Source organism: Protopterus annectens, chromosome 2.part2 (assembly GCF_019279795.1).
Source record: "Protopterus annectens isolate FY-2018-M chromosome 2.part2, PAN1.0, whole genome shotgun sequence".
NCBI classification, from domain to species: Eukaryota; Metazoa; Chordata; order Ceratodontiformes; family Protopteridae; genus Protopterus; species Protopterus annectens.
In genome coordinates, this window is record NC_056730.1 from 81,057,170 (window position 1) to 81,073,373 (window position 16,204).

The window sequence follows — 16,204 nt, forward strand, 5'->3', positions numbered from 1 at the left end:
GCATGAACAGACTGGGGACACTTTAAGTATCTCACAGGCTTCTACAACAATTCACTAATGCCATTTTTTACCACAGAGATGAACATATGTATTTTTCACATATCCCACAAAAGACAGATACAACCATGTGTGTTTCATATGATCTGGTACACTTCCCTAATAGGCTTGGTGTAATAGATTGCACCCATGTGGTTATTAGGGACTCACCTGACCCATGAGGTGCAAGATACCGTAAGAGGAAAGACTACCATTCCATCAACTGGCAGGTAGTCTGTGATCCACCTGGCTGTATCACCAATATCTTATCCCTGAATTCTGGTCTTTCCCATGATTTCCATTTTTAGTGTACAAGTTCATGCTATCACTACTTTTTGCATGGAAAGATACTAGATGGGTACTTCATTGGTAAATGCAGCATAGATACACTAAACACCTTGATAAGTAATTGAATATAAATGAAGAAGATGTAACACAGACACCCCATCTCTCTCTGCATTTTTCATGTGATGCAGGATATACATTTCAACTATAGTTTATGACACCAGTACAAGCTCCACAGGAAGCTGTGAAAGAGTGGCACAACACCTGCCTGTCACAGATATGCATAGTCATTGGCCTAATTTAAGCCTGTTTCCAATGCCTGGAAATGTATGGGTAGGGGTGGTCTTCAGTATGACCCTGCTACTGCATACAGAATATTTACTGTGTGCTTAATACTGCACAATATGACACTGCATTGGTCTGGTCCATCAATGTCACCATTATCGCTACCAGTGTTACCCTCAACTGATTAGACATTTCCATCCCTTGTACCACCTGGAACTTGCAGCAGTGAGGACAGCAATGACAGCCAATCAAAAGAAGTAACACAGCACTCCTACAGACAGGGTCTTGCATGGTATATGGTTGTGCAGGCAAAGCAATGGTATCTTGTCAACAACTATTGTCCTTGTTGAACACTATGTGATAGTGTGAAGTTACTGATATAAAACCTGTTGCATGCAGTGTAAGCTGTAGGCGATTCTCTTTATGCGCCCCAGATATTCCTTCACATACCATACACACATGTGTAGTTGGTAGTGTAACAGCCAGCACTACTTGCAGAGTAGCCATCAGACAAAGTCATACCAACATTTGGGAGGGGGGTGCATGGACTGTGGGTGATGTTGTGCAACAAGGCATGTTTGATGTCATATACTTAACTTTACATGCAGATGTATCCACACCATTTATATGACTTGGCACCATCTACAGTTTTGTAGTCCTACCCCCTGGATGTGGAGGGATTATATATCAGTCTGTTTTTAACCATTTCCAGTTATGTGCATATATTTTCTTTTTCTTTTTTTCATTTTCATAGGCAAGCAGATATTTTTTGTATCTTTCCTCCCCAAAGGTAAATAGATTTTTTTCTCTATCAGTCTGCAAATGTTCTTTACAGTTTCTTTGTAACATCTTCAGGTTGCCTGCTTTGTTGCTGGTGCCACTGTCCACTGGCAAGTGGAAGGATGTAGGACATGGGGTTTGCACCTCACAAATATACTATGCCATACACAATGTCCACATATGATAGTGCTGGGGTTCTTTGTAGGAAATAGAATGGGTGCTCTCATGAGCACTTTACACTGAGTTGTTATGGAGGTGTGACCTACATGACACTGCTGACATTCTTGACATTGACTAGACATTGACTAGACATTGATTACTGCTGAAGTCTTTGACATTGACTACACATTGACTAGATGGCACTATGTATATGAGGCCTGGACACTGAGGTCAGGAAGTCCAATAATGTACAACATGCTGTCTCATCATGGTTTCCACAACAAAGCATGCTGGGACTTCTGGGATACCTGTGTTTTACATCCAGCATGACCTTCATGTTTGTGGATTTGAACTTTTCCTCAATCATCTGTGTCTGCCATGTGTGCATAGTAAATCCTCACAAGTATGCAGATAGAGGTTGACATGGAAGGTGTGTAAGCAACCATGCTCAACAAGAGAGTCTTCAGAGTATTATCCCTGGAATCAACCATTTACATGTACTGCTAAAATTGTATTTATTTATTTGTTTTACATTTGTTGATGGGGATAGTCCGACTGGGTACATGTCCATTTTCAGTGGAGGCCCTGGGAGAAATACTCCACACAGATATATGATATAAACAATACAACGGACAAGACAGTTCATAGAATACATGAGACACACTGTTTATACCATTTTTTAAATCAGAAGTGAACACTAAACAAGTGTAGGACAAAAAGATAGAAGACAGAATTATGAAATTCTACATTAGGACATTTAGTATGCATAATACAATTGTGGTAATGTTCTTTAGACACAGAGATGATGTTAGTCAGGATTAGAGCAAGGGCATAGCCAGTGTGATTTAAAATATTTTTTGAGATTTTCTTTGACTAGTGTGAGGGTTAAAGAGAAGGTCAGCAGGGAGTTGATTCTATGTTTTGCCAGCCGAGTTGGCAAACAAGGCATCACCAGCTGTGTTTTTGGATTTGACTGTTTGGACCAATAGTCTATTGGATGAATGAAGTTTGCTGTGATTACTATATGGGCTGACAATATTTTTGAGTGCTGGTGTATTATCTGGGTGGTGGAGAGCTTTATGAGCTACTATGAGCTGGTTAATCTGTAGTAGGGAAGGTAGTTCAAGCCACCCTAGAAGATTTAGATTGCAACATTGGTGTGTCCTATACGCTGAACTAGTGGCAAATCTAGTGATGTGGTTATAACAGCAGGATAAATTGTTAATTTCAGTTATGTGCAAGTCTGTGAGTAGAGGGGAGGTGTAAAGTAGGGTAAATAGGAGATGAGAATGGGCAATAGCAGTTCTAGCAAGAGGATTGAGGAAAGGTTTGAGCTTGTAAAGGGATCCAAGTTTTTTGTTTATAGTTTTGATGGTTTGATTGACATGTGCATCAAATGTAAGGTTATTGTCTACTATGACTTCCAGGAGTTTGGTTTGGGCTTTAGGGGAGATAATGGCCCCATTGCTAGATATTATGGTAATGACTGGAGGGTTGGACCTACAAGTGAGAGTGAAAAGGAGCAGCTTTATTTTGTAGGGTTTAATAACAGATGGTGATTACTGAGTCAATTTTCAACAGTATTTAAAGTACGTTGGGTTAAAGACTGCAGATCTGCTTGTGAGGTGGCTGAGCAGATCAACGTGGAGTTGTCTGCATATTGAATACATGTTGCTTTAGGGATAACAGTGTGGAGGTCATTAATAAACATGGAGAAAAGAAGGGGTCCTAGTATTGAGCCCTGTGGGACTCCTAGGGTGATGGGTAGACAGGATGATAGCTTATCTTGCCATAGGACTGCCTGTTGATGTCCTGATAGGATTGAAACCATTGGAGAGAGTGATAGTCTAAGGAGAAAGCTTTCAGGGAATTGATGAGTAACTGATGGTTAACCATATCAAAAGCCTTGGATATGTCTAGAAAGAGAGCGGCGGAAAGTAGGTTGTTATTACAGTTATGGTTAATGACATTAGAGAAAGAGAAAAGAGCAGAGGGGGTGCTGTGGTATGGCCTAAAGCTGTGCTGAGAGTCAGCCAGCCGCTTACCTTGAATTAGGTAGTGCATGAGTTGTTTAGGGACACATTTTTTGCATTATTTTAGCTAGTGGAGATAGAATGGCTATGGGTCTGAAGTTTGATAGTTCTATGGAGCTACCACCTTTATGTAGAGCTATAACATAGGATACTCTCCAAATTGAGGGGATGAGGCTTTGGATCGGGTTCTATTTATCAGGATTGTGCTTGGGTAGTTGATGACGTCAGCAGCCTTTTGCAAATACTCTGCAAGGAGGAGGTCAGCAGCAAGAGTGATAGGTTTTAAATTCTTGATAAGACTTCGGATTAGAGTGATAGGAACAGGTTGAAATCTAAAGGGAAGAGGGGTATTAGGTGTGTCATTAACTTAGATAGAGGAGGTAGGAGTGGGTTGGCTGGCCAGGGACTGGATAGTTTCTGTAAAGAAGCTATTGAAGATATTTGCAGTGTCTACCAGTGATGTATGGGTAGATGCCAAAAGGGAAGGAGCAGAAGTATGTCCTGGGTGAAGTAGCTTATTTATACCAGCCTAGAACTTTTGGGGTTTGTTATGTTTTTTCTGTTGCAGATGGCATAAGTTTTTCTTGTCAAGGATAATATATTTTTTTGGTATTGCTCCTTAATTGTCTATATCTAAGTTGGTGGTGTGGGTCTTTTGTAGCACACCAAGGGGCCCATGTTTTATTTCTAAGTATGATTTTAGATTTTGTATCTTTTGAGAGGCAAGGTGCTGTTTTTTGTTTTGGTTTTGATGGAGCAGGTAGGGGCATGCAAGTTGAGTATGGCAAGGAATTTGTTATTGAAGTATTCCACTGCATCATCCAGTGGAAGTAGTTTTAAGAGAGACCAGCTGTATGCTCTGTGCTAATTTTGGAAGTTGGTAAGGTTAAAGTTTTTGTTGGTTCTTATTGTTTTATAAGTGGGTAATTGGGGGTTATCAGCCTTGAGCTTAATTATATCGGTGAAGCAGTGATCACTTAGGTCATTGGGCAGAGTTCTGGACTTGTATAACTGGGGATGGAAATTGATAAATATCTAATCTAGGGTACTTTCTTTGTTGTTAGATTTATTAAGCCTGGAGGGAGTGGAAATGATCTGTGAAAACCCATATAGGTCAATGTGGGTAGCAGGAGACTCAGAGGAACAGGAGCTCCAATCAATGTTAAAGTCTCCAAGAACAAAGGTTTCTTGGGGGTAGTTACTAGATAACCATTGTAGGATGTCTTCTAGTATGCTAACATTTTTACCTGCGGGAATGTAAACGCAGATAATATATTTATTGGGAGGGTGGCCTAATGGTTAAGGTATTTGCCTTACAAACACAAGGTGCAGGGTTTGAGTCTCACAAGGGATTATTGGCTAGGCTTAAAATGGCTCGCAAGGGCAGTTAGCTTAGTATGAATCTACCTTTGTTTTGTTAATTTGAAGTTTGGTAATGAGGGTTTCAGCATTATTATCTTGGGGTAGTTGTTGGGTATCTGCAGTGAATGTTAGGTTAGATTTGAAGAGAACAGAAACCCCACCACCTTTCCTATTAGCTCTGTCTAGTCTAAGTATTTGATACCTAGGTGGTATTACCTCATTATCTTTAGTTGCTGGTTTTAGCCAGGTTTATAGGTTCATAGGAAGGTACTAGGCTATTGGCCCAAGAGCCTAAGTAAGCCTAGCCAACAGGGTTCCCTGGTTTACGCCACCCCAGAAAGTTTTGGTTGTACTATACATCCTTGATAGAAATGAGTTGAATTGTATTACTGTTTTCTTTAGTTAGTTAGTTGTTCACAACTAAACTTTTGAAGTGAAGACCACCACATTCAATAAAATGTTAAGAAATGGAGGGCACATCAATGTGGGAGGAACGTTTCAATGGGATGAACTATATATGTATGGGAATAATGAGTTCAAATACATTTACTGTGACTGTTTATTTATTCATTCATTCATTCATCCATTCATTTGATCAGAATCAGACATCTGAGGTGCACACTGGTCGGTGAACTGGCTGTAATTGACTGGCAAAGAGGCAATCTGTGGACGGAACTGATAGGCCCCCTACTGTCAAATAATCACAGGTTAACAGTCACTGATCTGACCTGGTAGGGCTAAGTGTATGTGTTGAGTACAATAAGGTGCACTGAATATATCAGTAATAACTTGCTGAGTGAACATTGACTTTAACAGTGCTATGACAATTATTGATGCAGCTTTTGGCTTGATGAGTATTTAGAATATTAATCAACACACATGAGATGCTGATTCTCCTTGAAATGAAATAAATGTCTAGCAACTTTATTCTGTAGTCTGTCCAGAATTTTTTAACTCATCATTAAATATTTGAAGTTGTGTTTTTTTTTTTGCTACATGTTAAAGATATGACAGGCTTTTTTATAATCAGTTCAATCCCTTTGCACATTCCCAGATAACACATATCATCACATGCCCTTTCTTAACAATTCCCAGGTGTGCTTTATCGAGTGTCACAAACTTTCTAACATGAGCTTTAGTAGTGGATGTGTCAGTACTGCTTCTTCTTCCAGCTTTTCCCAGTTAGGGGTCACCACAGAGGATCACCTGTCCGCTCATGATTGGCAGTGGAGTTTTACAGTGTCGAGTTGCCAGCCCGGCACCCAACTTTCTACAGAAGACACACACTCACACCTAGGGCCAATTTAGAGTGTCCAATCCACCTACAGCATGTCTTTGGGAGGAAACCGGAGCACCCGGAGAAAACCCACATGACCACAGGGCAGACATGCAGACTCCCACAGAATGCATCCCAGCCAAGGATCGAACCAGAGAACCTCTTGTTGTGAGGTGGCAATGTTAACCGCTGCACCACCATGACCGCCTGGATGTGTCAGTACTGCATTTGAACATAACTCCCTCTAATTTGTGAATTTCAAAATGATAGGCCCAGTGGACATGAAATGGCAATACAAATGTCTGTTATCACAAAACTATCCTCTGCGTATCATATTTATTCAGTATGTGTTACTTTAAGTCATTTTCACTATGATGAGTGCAATGAACCTACCAGAGATTAGTTGTGACACCAGTTTGGCTCCAATGTTTTCAGGTGAGACAGAACTTTTCTCAGAGATGTAGTGAGAGTGAACTGTGAAAAATAAAGCAAGGGGGGGCAAGTGGCTATACTTTGTTTCCTGTAGTTTTTGTGTGTTTTCTTTGTGCAAAACTCACTTACATGTTAGGACAGTACATGCGTTTCAATCACTTCCACTGTGAGCAGACAAAGTCAAACCCACTGAGGATTGGAATCCCAGAACTGCACCCCCCCCCCAAAAAAAAAGACGAAAAACACCTTTTTAAGTGTTGCCGCCATGCCCACATATTTATATATACTAACTCCATGGTCAATATGGTCTCAACAGCTTGAAGAAGGGGAAAATGCCCTCCAAAAGGGCATCACTGCTGGCACAACTCACCAACAGTGATTTCTAATATAAGACCTCAGATCATCAGTGGGTTGAATTTCGGGCAAATGATGTTTGAGAATTCAGTCTTCATCCATCCATAGAGTACCCATTTACATCATGTATGTACTCAAGTTAGCATTTTGTACTCTCAGGGCCAACCAGTTCTCTGTTTACAGGTGTTCAGTTTTGTGGTGTTACTGTGGAACCTATTCAATCCCCCTCATATTTCTGAAAATGAGCTCTCTCAAAGTAATAAAAAAATATTGCTGAAATAGTCTGAATATGTGCAGCAGTGAGTAAACATTTTTATGCAAATTTGTAGCCATGATCAAAGATGATCCTGCTGCAATATCAGTAAGGTTTCAGTAAAACATAATATGTCTGGTGAATGGACTGTTAAGAGGGTGTGCAGGTTGTGAACCTTATTATTTAAGCTTCTAATGCTTAAATGACAGACTAGGAATGAGTTGAGAGGCCTATTCGACAGAGAAATATTGGTAGGATTATTAGTGTGGGAGCAAAGTGCAGCAGTTGAGGCTGGGCCAGGGTTTGGGTGGATGTCCTCATGCCTTGTGATGTTGTAGCATAAGTTAAGTATGAGTTTAAGTATTTTATATAAGAGTTTTTGGTAATGTTTGGTTTTCGGGGGGGGGGTGATTGGATCTAATGGGTTGGTAGTATTTAGGGGCAGTAAAGTTGGATGAAAGAGGACTACAGAAGTATTCATAGTTGCTTAATGCTGGTAGAGAGGAGGTATGGAATTTAGGGCACTGGAATCCTAGGTTGAAATGATTCTCTTAGATAGTGAGGATATATGGGAGAAGTAGCAGGGGTACTAAAGGAAGCACAAGCAGTATTTTGGGTGGTGGCATTGTGACATTTTTTAGTATTATTTTGATGTTGTTACTACAACTACTACAATATATACTCATGCATGCTTTGCAGTGCTCTCACCATCTCTGTCTGAATGTCAGTAGCAGCAGCCTATGTCTAGTCAATGTCATAACATTTGGTGCTATGCAGTCAATGTCTTATGCATCTTGGAAGCCAGTTGTGGTCATAGAGTTCTTCTGGCACCCCTGCAGACAGGCAATATGGTATATACTCTTACCTCTAATACTGTTCTGTACTGCTGCAGAGGTTCCAATTGTGGATGTAAAAGAGGGCTGTGGGTTTACAGGGTGCCTACCTAATCTAATAATGACATGTGCCCATGGAGCACTACCTGTAGCTCAGCATCAGTCATGGTGGAGTTATCTTTGTGCTGTGAAGGTGAAGTCCCTGGCAGTGCACTTTTTGACTGCATGTCACTGTCCCCAGTCTGTGAGATCAGAATGAGAGCAATGGCATAATCCTTGAAAGCCACATGACTATCAACATCAGCCTGCTGTCTTGTCTCATATTCTACCTCTACTGTGGCAGTTATTGGCAGACATGAAGAAATGAAAAAGAAGATATAATTCTGTGCTTCACTATCTGTGCATATGTATGCACTTGTAGATTAAATGGCACAGGAAATATAAGGAAAATGCAGTGTGAGATATTACAAAGTGGCATTTATATGTGTTCAGGGAACACTGATGATCCTGATGTACCTGCTGTAGATTCATTCGCAGAGAGATATGTATTAAAACTGTCTGATCACAAACTAAGTAACTGTTCCAATATCCCACTACAAACTAAACTTACTCATCTACTTTGCTAGTTGTGAATGTAGTACCAAACTGCCAGTATCCATGCCACTTTGAATGGTGACTATGCCATCCTTCTATTCATCAAAATCATCATCATCATGAAAGAATATCTGACACTCCTCATCAGGTGTCAGGCTTGACAACATGGGAGAACCCCACCTTACTCACCCATAGCATTGCAAGGCATGGCATTCCAGTGGGCTTTTGTCCTGTCACAGGACATCATGGACACCATGTCATTACTCTCTTCCTATACCTCTGTCAGTAGATGCTTTTGTCCTCTAGTACCATTTAGTGACATTTATGTCTGCCATCACTTGGTTTCACACTTTGGCATGCTCTGCACATCTAGAATCCCCTTTACTAAGCAATTGTCACCCGAAGGTCTTAATTGCCTTCATGAGGATGTGATTTTCCTCAAGTATGAAATTATCTTGCCTGTATCTTGTTCCCTGCTGCTGTGATATGTTGACCCTAGTAGTGACAGAAAAGCTATTAATAGTTTTAGGACTGTCATATGCACAATTCATACCCCACCCTGCATGACTGAGCCTAGTATACTTTGTGACTCTGCCCAGCTTTGCATAATGACAATGTGTGCATGTGTGTGTGTGTGCATGTGTGCGTGTGTGCATGTGTGCGTGTGTGTGTGTGTGTGTGTGTGTGTGTGTGTGTGTGTGTGTGTGTGTGTACAGTCATACATGTGTACATCGCTGTCTGTATGCATGTGTTTCTTTCTGTGTCTGTGCCATATGCATTTACACTACAGGAGACTACAAATGCATGCTGTATTGATTGTATATAGACTGTATTATGTTTGGAGGCATGGCCTGCAAATGTGTGCATTGCTTTGCATATTATCAGATTCAATCCTGTCAGCTCACAATGATCCTGTACATTTATATTATCAGATGCCAGGGGCATTGGCAGGCATAATTATATTGTTTGGAGCACATCTTACAAATTTTCCAAGTTATATAGGTTCACATTGATAAAAGAATGACAGTTGGAAATTTTGTAATAACATGAATTGTACCTTTATTGTGGATATACTTTCTGCTTTATCCTGTATTTCAGGAAATGTTATGCATATGTTCACCTTTACCTGCTCTACTTCCACTTTTAGCTTTTTTTTGCTTTTACTTTGTCTTTTCAATGAAATTCTCAAAGCACATTCAACTGGACATAGAACTATGACATATTAGCAGTTTCAGTTAATTTATATCAGTTTAGAAAGTTCATAGTTAAATGAGGCTTCTGGCAAAAAAGATTCAACAGCTCTGTAACACTGAGTTCAGCATCACACATGCATAATAAGACATTGTTGACTGTAAGAACACATATCCTTTGTACTCAAGTATGTACATGGCCACACTAAAGAATGTAAACCACATTACAAGCTATAGTGAAATGCTCTGCAGAAGATGAAATGACAATTAATATGTTTTGTTAAGTAGTGGAAGCTACAGACACTCTTCTTTTAATTATCACTTTTTGTTTGCTCTAAAGCTTTAAAGTTTGTACACTAATGAACTTCACTAGTGCTGAGAGATGTTAAACAGCTTTATTTATCTGTCTCACCATTAAATGCACTACAACTTCAAGCAATAGCTTTTACCTTGACTACAGTATGGTAGGCAATTTTATTTTATTTATTTTATTTTGAATTTGTTTTTTAATGTATTGCACTAGGCCATTTACAAGCATAGCCTTAGTGAGTGAATCACAATGTAAAGAAGAGATAAATACAATTTAGTCAATTACAGAGATGCAGAGATGCATATCAATAAAAGTTTATTGATTTATATAAACATTACACAGGACAAATTGAAAGTTTCAAGCAAGGTGGACAGAAGAGGAAGTAACGCATTTCTTGCCAGTATGGATTCCTTTGAGTGTATTTTTTCAATCTATTTTAATTAACTAGCTTAATTAAACTAATAAAAGAATAGGGCAAGGAGACAGAGAGGAGGAAAAAACAAACAGGTGAGTTAATAAGGGAGGTTAAGGAGTGAGTAATGATTCCAGCAGAATTACCAGAGCAACTAAATCCAGGTGACTGAATGAACAGAGATAGGAAATATAGTGAGATTTAAGTGAAGTGATGTGATACGATTGATGGTGCTGGCATTACCATTGTGCAACTAGATGTTTTTTAAAGTGTATTGGCCATGTTTGCAAATGCTTTTGCTTTACAATTATAGTGTGCTGCATAATTTATTTTTAGGCTCACTGTTTACTCTATTTTCTCTAGTAACCACACCCCTAAAATTATGTCTTAGGTACTGAGCAATGATTTACATTCAACTGTTATAGGTAATCAAAAATACTTACATCTATACATGAGCTGCTTCTTATTTACATTGTAGTTTCACTGCTACATCATTTTATGTTAACTTTCATTGCGAGGTATCTGAAAACTTGACTTTCTAAAAGGTAAGAAACTACTTCTGATGTACGTAATATGCTAATACAGTAGTCTATATTCTATATAATTTAGCTAGTGAGCATTATGAGGTTTTGTCTTTCATGATGTCATGACAGGGTTTTGCAGCTCTGAGAAAATTTAGGTGGTAGTACATAAAAACAAAACAAAATGCGAAAACAACATAATATTTGCATCACAAACTGTATAATTTGGTTTTATGTATAATAAGGAGGTTATACCCAACGCGTGCTTTAGAACATGACCGAACGACAGTTGGCCTGAAAAGGCATCTGCAATAAGTACTTTGCTAAATGCACAAGATGGCAGGCAGTCATCCTTTGTGAGTTATTTGATTTTTATGTTACAGATTTTAATTTTTCATGATTGCTTGTTTGAATTGCTTAACAGGGGTATGACATTAATCTCAGTAGATCATTTACAGGCTCATCCCAGGAGTGCATAATCAAGTCGCATTACAATCAAAGTGAAATTCTGTTGCAAGAAGATAAATTGCGATTGCTTGTACTTAACATGCTAACAAGAAATGCAATGACCCTGGCTCCCTACTTAATGTACATTACAATCAGAGGAATTTACTTACAGTAAGGATGAGATACTGTGGTTAAAATGTATGAGGTTAACAAGTCATGCATTCAATACAGGAAACAAAAAAGGAAAGGGGACTGATTAGTCTAGCACATGCTAATATTTTAACGTAAATAAATGATTTTGGACCAGCAACATTTTACATAGCTGCTTATAATTGAGAACGAAAAGTATGCAGTTTTCAATATCAGAAAACTTTCATAAGAATCTGCATGTGGAAGAATCTTATAGATGTTCTTTGAGGGCAAACCTGCAGAAAAGGGAATTGACTTAGTTTTATAGGGAAGAGGGAATTAACTCCCATAATCTGAATGGAAAAGTATCCTTGGTGGTGCAGCAGTAGCGTTGTTGCCTCACAGCAAGAAGTTCTCCTGTTCGATTCTTGGCTGGAGTGCCTTCTGTGTGGAGTCTGCATGTCCTCCCCATGGTCGAGTGGCCTCCAAAAGACATGTGTGAATGGGTGCGCCTTCGCTGAAGGTTGGGTGTTGGGCTGGCAACTCGGCACCATAAAAATCTACTGCCAATCATTAGCGGACTAGAGTTCTGCTGTGGCAACCCGGTGTTGGGCTGGCAACTCGGCACCATAAAAATCTACTGCCAATCATTAGCGGACTAGAGTTCTGCTGTGGCAACCCCTAACCTGGAAAAGACAAACAATCTGAGTGTAAAAGTAAAATGCTGTTCTTTCTACTCATAGGTTTATTTTGAGGATTATAAAATGAGGGACTGTTAGCTGGAAGACACCTTATGTTGTCATGTGAGTGTGTGTGTGTGTGTGTGTGTGTGTGTGTGTGTGTGTGTGTGTGTGTGTGTGTGTGTGTGTGTGTGTGTGTGTGTATGTGTACCCCCCTGTTACCTGTAAAGGAAATGTATCCAGCTTAAGACATTTGTTAAACAGGGACACTAAAAGAAGATCTAATCTTTTTTGTTAGGAAACAGTTTTTAGTTTTCAAGGACCAGCTAATAGCTGAAGGGCAAGAGCTATGAGTTAAAGCATTTTTTATGTTATTTGAAAATAGGAACAGCTTTTCTCTGATGTTACTGCTGTAAGGGTAAAGGTAGGGGCGCATTCAAGTTGGAGTAAATGTATTCCTTTCAATATTGCTGCCCTTTCTTATAGGAATCAGAAAAGAGTAAAGTATTCATTTTAGATTTAATTTCTTCTCTATGACACTGGAGTTAAGATTCTGATCCTTCTAAAGACCTAGGTACTGGAAAGTAGGACTGACTGTGCCTTTTTTTTTTTTGAGTAGTGAATCGCATATAATTAATTTTTTAAATTCTTGTTTATGTACTTTACTTTATTTTTGTATATATGTATGCATGTATGTATGTATGTATGTGTGAGCCAGGCGGAAGGAAGATGTGCTGTGTGGTGCAGAAGCTTTTTTTATTATTTTGTCGAGGGGCAGGATCTTCAGACTACTATATCACATGCATATATAGTGGATATAAAAAGTGTACATAGTCCTGATAAAGTACCAGGCTTTTGTTTGTGTGTGTGTGTGTGTGTGTGTGTGTGTGTGTGTGTGTGTGTGTGTGTGTGTGTGTGTGTGTGTGTGTGTGTGTGTGTGTGTGTGTGTGTGTGTGTGTGCATGTGTAAAGTTGCCTATTTCACAACTGATAATTCAGTAAAGGTGTTTAAAAAGCTGCCATTTTAACAGGGGTGTGTACACTTTTTGTATCCACTGAAGAATAATATGAAGATTGGAGAGGTCAGATGGAAGCATATTTAAGAGTGAGAATAGGAGTGGAGAGAGAGAGTTCAACACCTTGCACTAAATCTTTAATTATATTGAATTGTTGCTGTTTCTTTTCTTTTTGTTTTCACATATTGTTCCTATATTTTTGAAACCATTCAGCTGTCTATTCTGCATTATTTTTCTGTATCTCTAAAATTACGTATTTTTGGGCTGCGGATGAAATGGGTCCATCATTGATCAGTCCATTAACCCAGACATACCTCTCAACCTCTTAGAGCAAAAAGTCTGGACAAAGCCATAAATAATGGGGGGGGGGGACAAAGCCCCCAAAATAGGGCCAATTTTTAAATATTGCTCTTACAAACTTAGAACATTGATAGAATAACAGGTTTTGCATTACTATAAATGTTCTGAATGGTATGAAGTCTGAAACTAAAATGTCTGCTATTATTTTCTGACTTCAACCCTAAATGATTTGCCTGTGGTTTGCCATAAAACCACAGTTTTATGAAAAACAGACCAAAAATATGTGGCAAAAACCTGGACATTCTGCAAAAATATGTATAGTTGAGAGGTATGACCTCGGATCAAAAACTGAGTAAACAAAAATAAATGTTTCTGTTTGCTATGAAATCTCTATACCAGCTATCTGCTTTGTCACTGATACCAGTGATTAGGATGACATTAAAGAACAGATTTTGGTCAACCAGGTCATAAACCTGTTTTATTTATAGCATCTATCCAGGTCAAATTTCATTTGTTCCTGTTAAATAGTAGTTCAGCCATTAACATTCAGATAGCTGACATGGTACTTCTTCCTGCTAAGAAGCCATGTTGATATCCCAAGAGTAGAATGTATATCTAAATGATGTAGGGCTCAGGGTATAAACTACTTTCACTAGGATTTTTTGGTAGTCATAAAGAATTGAGATGGTCATGAAATGTGACGAAAAGCTTGGTTAGAGGTCTTACTATTTCCCCTTTTCAGGAGAGGGATAGAAATAAAAGGTGCCATATGATTTTTTTTCTAAAAAGCCCTAATTTCTATCTTTATACTTGGTGAAAGTAGAAGAAATGTGTGCAGCTGGTTAAGGAGTATGAGGGGCCTCTAGGGTTATTTATTGAGTATGAAAAGAAGGGCTAGGATACATTAGAACATTTTTTTTTCTAGAAAGTTGTGGCAGTAAATGGGGTAACTGTTACTTGGGAAGGTATGTAAAGATTCTGTTAGTCTGAGTTCTCAAAGACGTTTGGGATTCTATTACCATAATAGGAATGGACCCCATTCTTAGATCAGGGTATGATTAATTTTCATAAAATTTGTATAGTTTCAGTCTTTGATGTTAGCCAAACATGCTCTTCGTAGCACTCTCAGTGTGCTCAGAATGAACTCCACCTGCAACACATACAACATTACACGTATTGGTAACATATCTAAATACAACTGGAAATTATTTTTTATTAGACCAGTGGTCCTACTATTATTGGAACTGTCTGGGTATCTTCCTTCCACATTGCTCTCATTTCTGCCTGCATATCTTGGGATTTTATGATTTTCCTTGGGATTTCATAACAATTCTGTAAGTTTCATGCTAAGCCTACACAATTACAGTGCATTAGTGTGGTGAACAGCAGCGCTCATTGAATATGCGTACTGCTCATCACACTTACACAGTTCTAAGCACCATTTTGTTGCCAGCACTTAGTTTCACACTTTGGCATGCTCTGCGCATGTAGAATCCCCTTTACTAAGCAAGTGTCACCCGAAGGTCTGAATTGCCTTCATGAGGATGTGGTTTTCCTCAGGTATGAAATTATCTTGCCTGTATCTTGTTCCCTGCTGCTGTGATATGTTGACCCTAGTAGTGACAGTGTTGGTGGCTATGAAATGGTGCCGGAAAGCATGAACACATAATGTAAACAATACCACTTATCTGCAGGCCAGTCTATTATTCAATAATGTGCAGACAGGTTATATGAAGTAAGAGCAAGCTGAGTACAAGAATTAATGCAGGGAATGTTAATGTACACATAATGCAATGTTAATAGTGCAGACATAAGTACATGGGAAGGGTAAATGGAGAAAATGTTCTCAGTTAATACATTCAAATGTGATTATGCCACAAGAAAAAGAAAGACATCCATCTTGATATAAGAATAAATAATCCTGTTTCTATTTCTTTAACCAGTCTGGGCTAAGTGGAGATCTAACAGAAATATCTCTGATCATCTACATTTTAGGCAGCTCAGAAATACCACAAAAAAGGCCATACTTACAGATAAAAAAACTACTACTGTAAACCCCAACAAACTCATCAAAATAATCCTCAAAAGTTCTGGTCTTGCATTAATAAGCTACTTTCCCCAGGTAACTCCCGAACACCCACCCCACTTGATGCAGATCCAAATACTCCCCTTCAAACTGCCAATACCTTTAACTCTTTCTTCACTGAGACTATATAATCTCTAGTTAGTCAACTTATCTCAGAAAACTCCAGCCTTCCCATCAACTCACCACACTCTTTATCTAAATTCAAACTACAACCCATCTCTACTTCTCTCATCTATAAATTTATTCAAAAACTCAAGCCATGTACTCCTTCTGCTGACCAACTTCCTTCCCAATATCTCCAAAAAGCAGCCAAAGTAATTGCCTATCCTATATCCATCCTTATAAATAGGACAATCCAAGAAGGAACCATCCCAGATATTTGGAAAATCTCCCACATTATCCCCTTACATAAAGGTGGGATCTCTAATGATT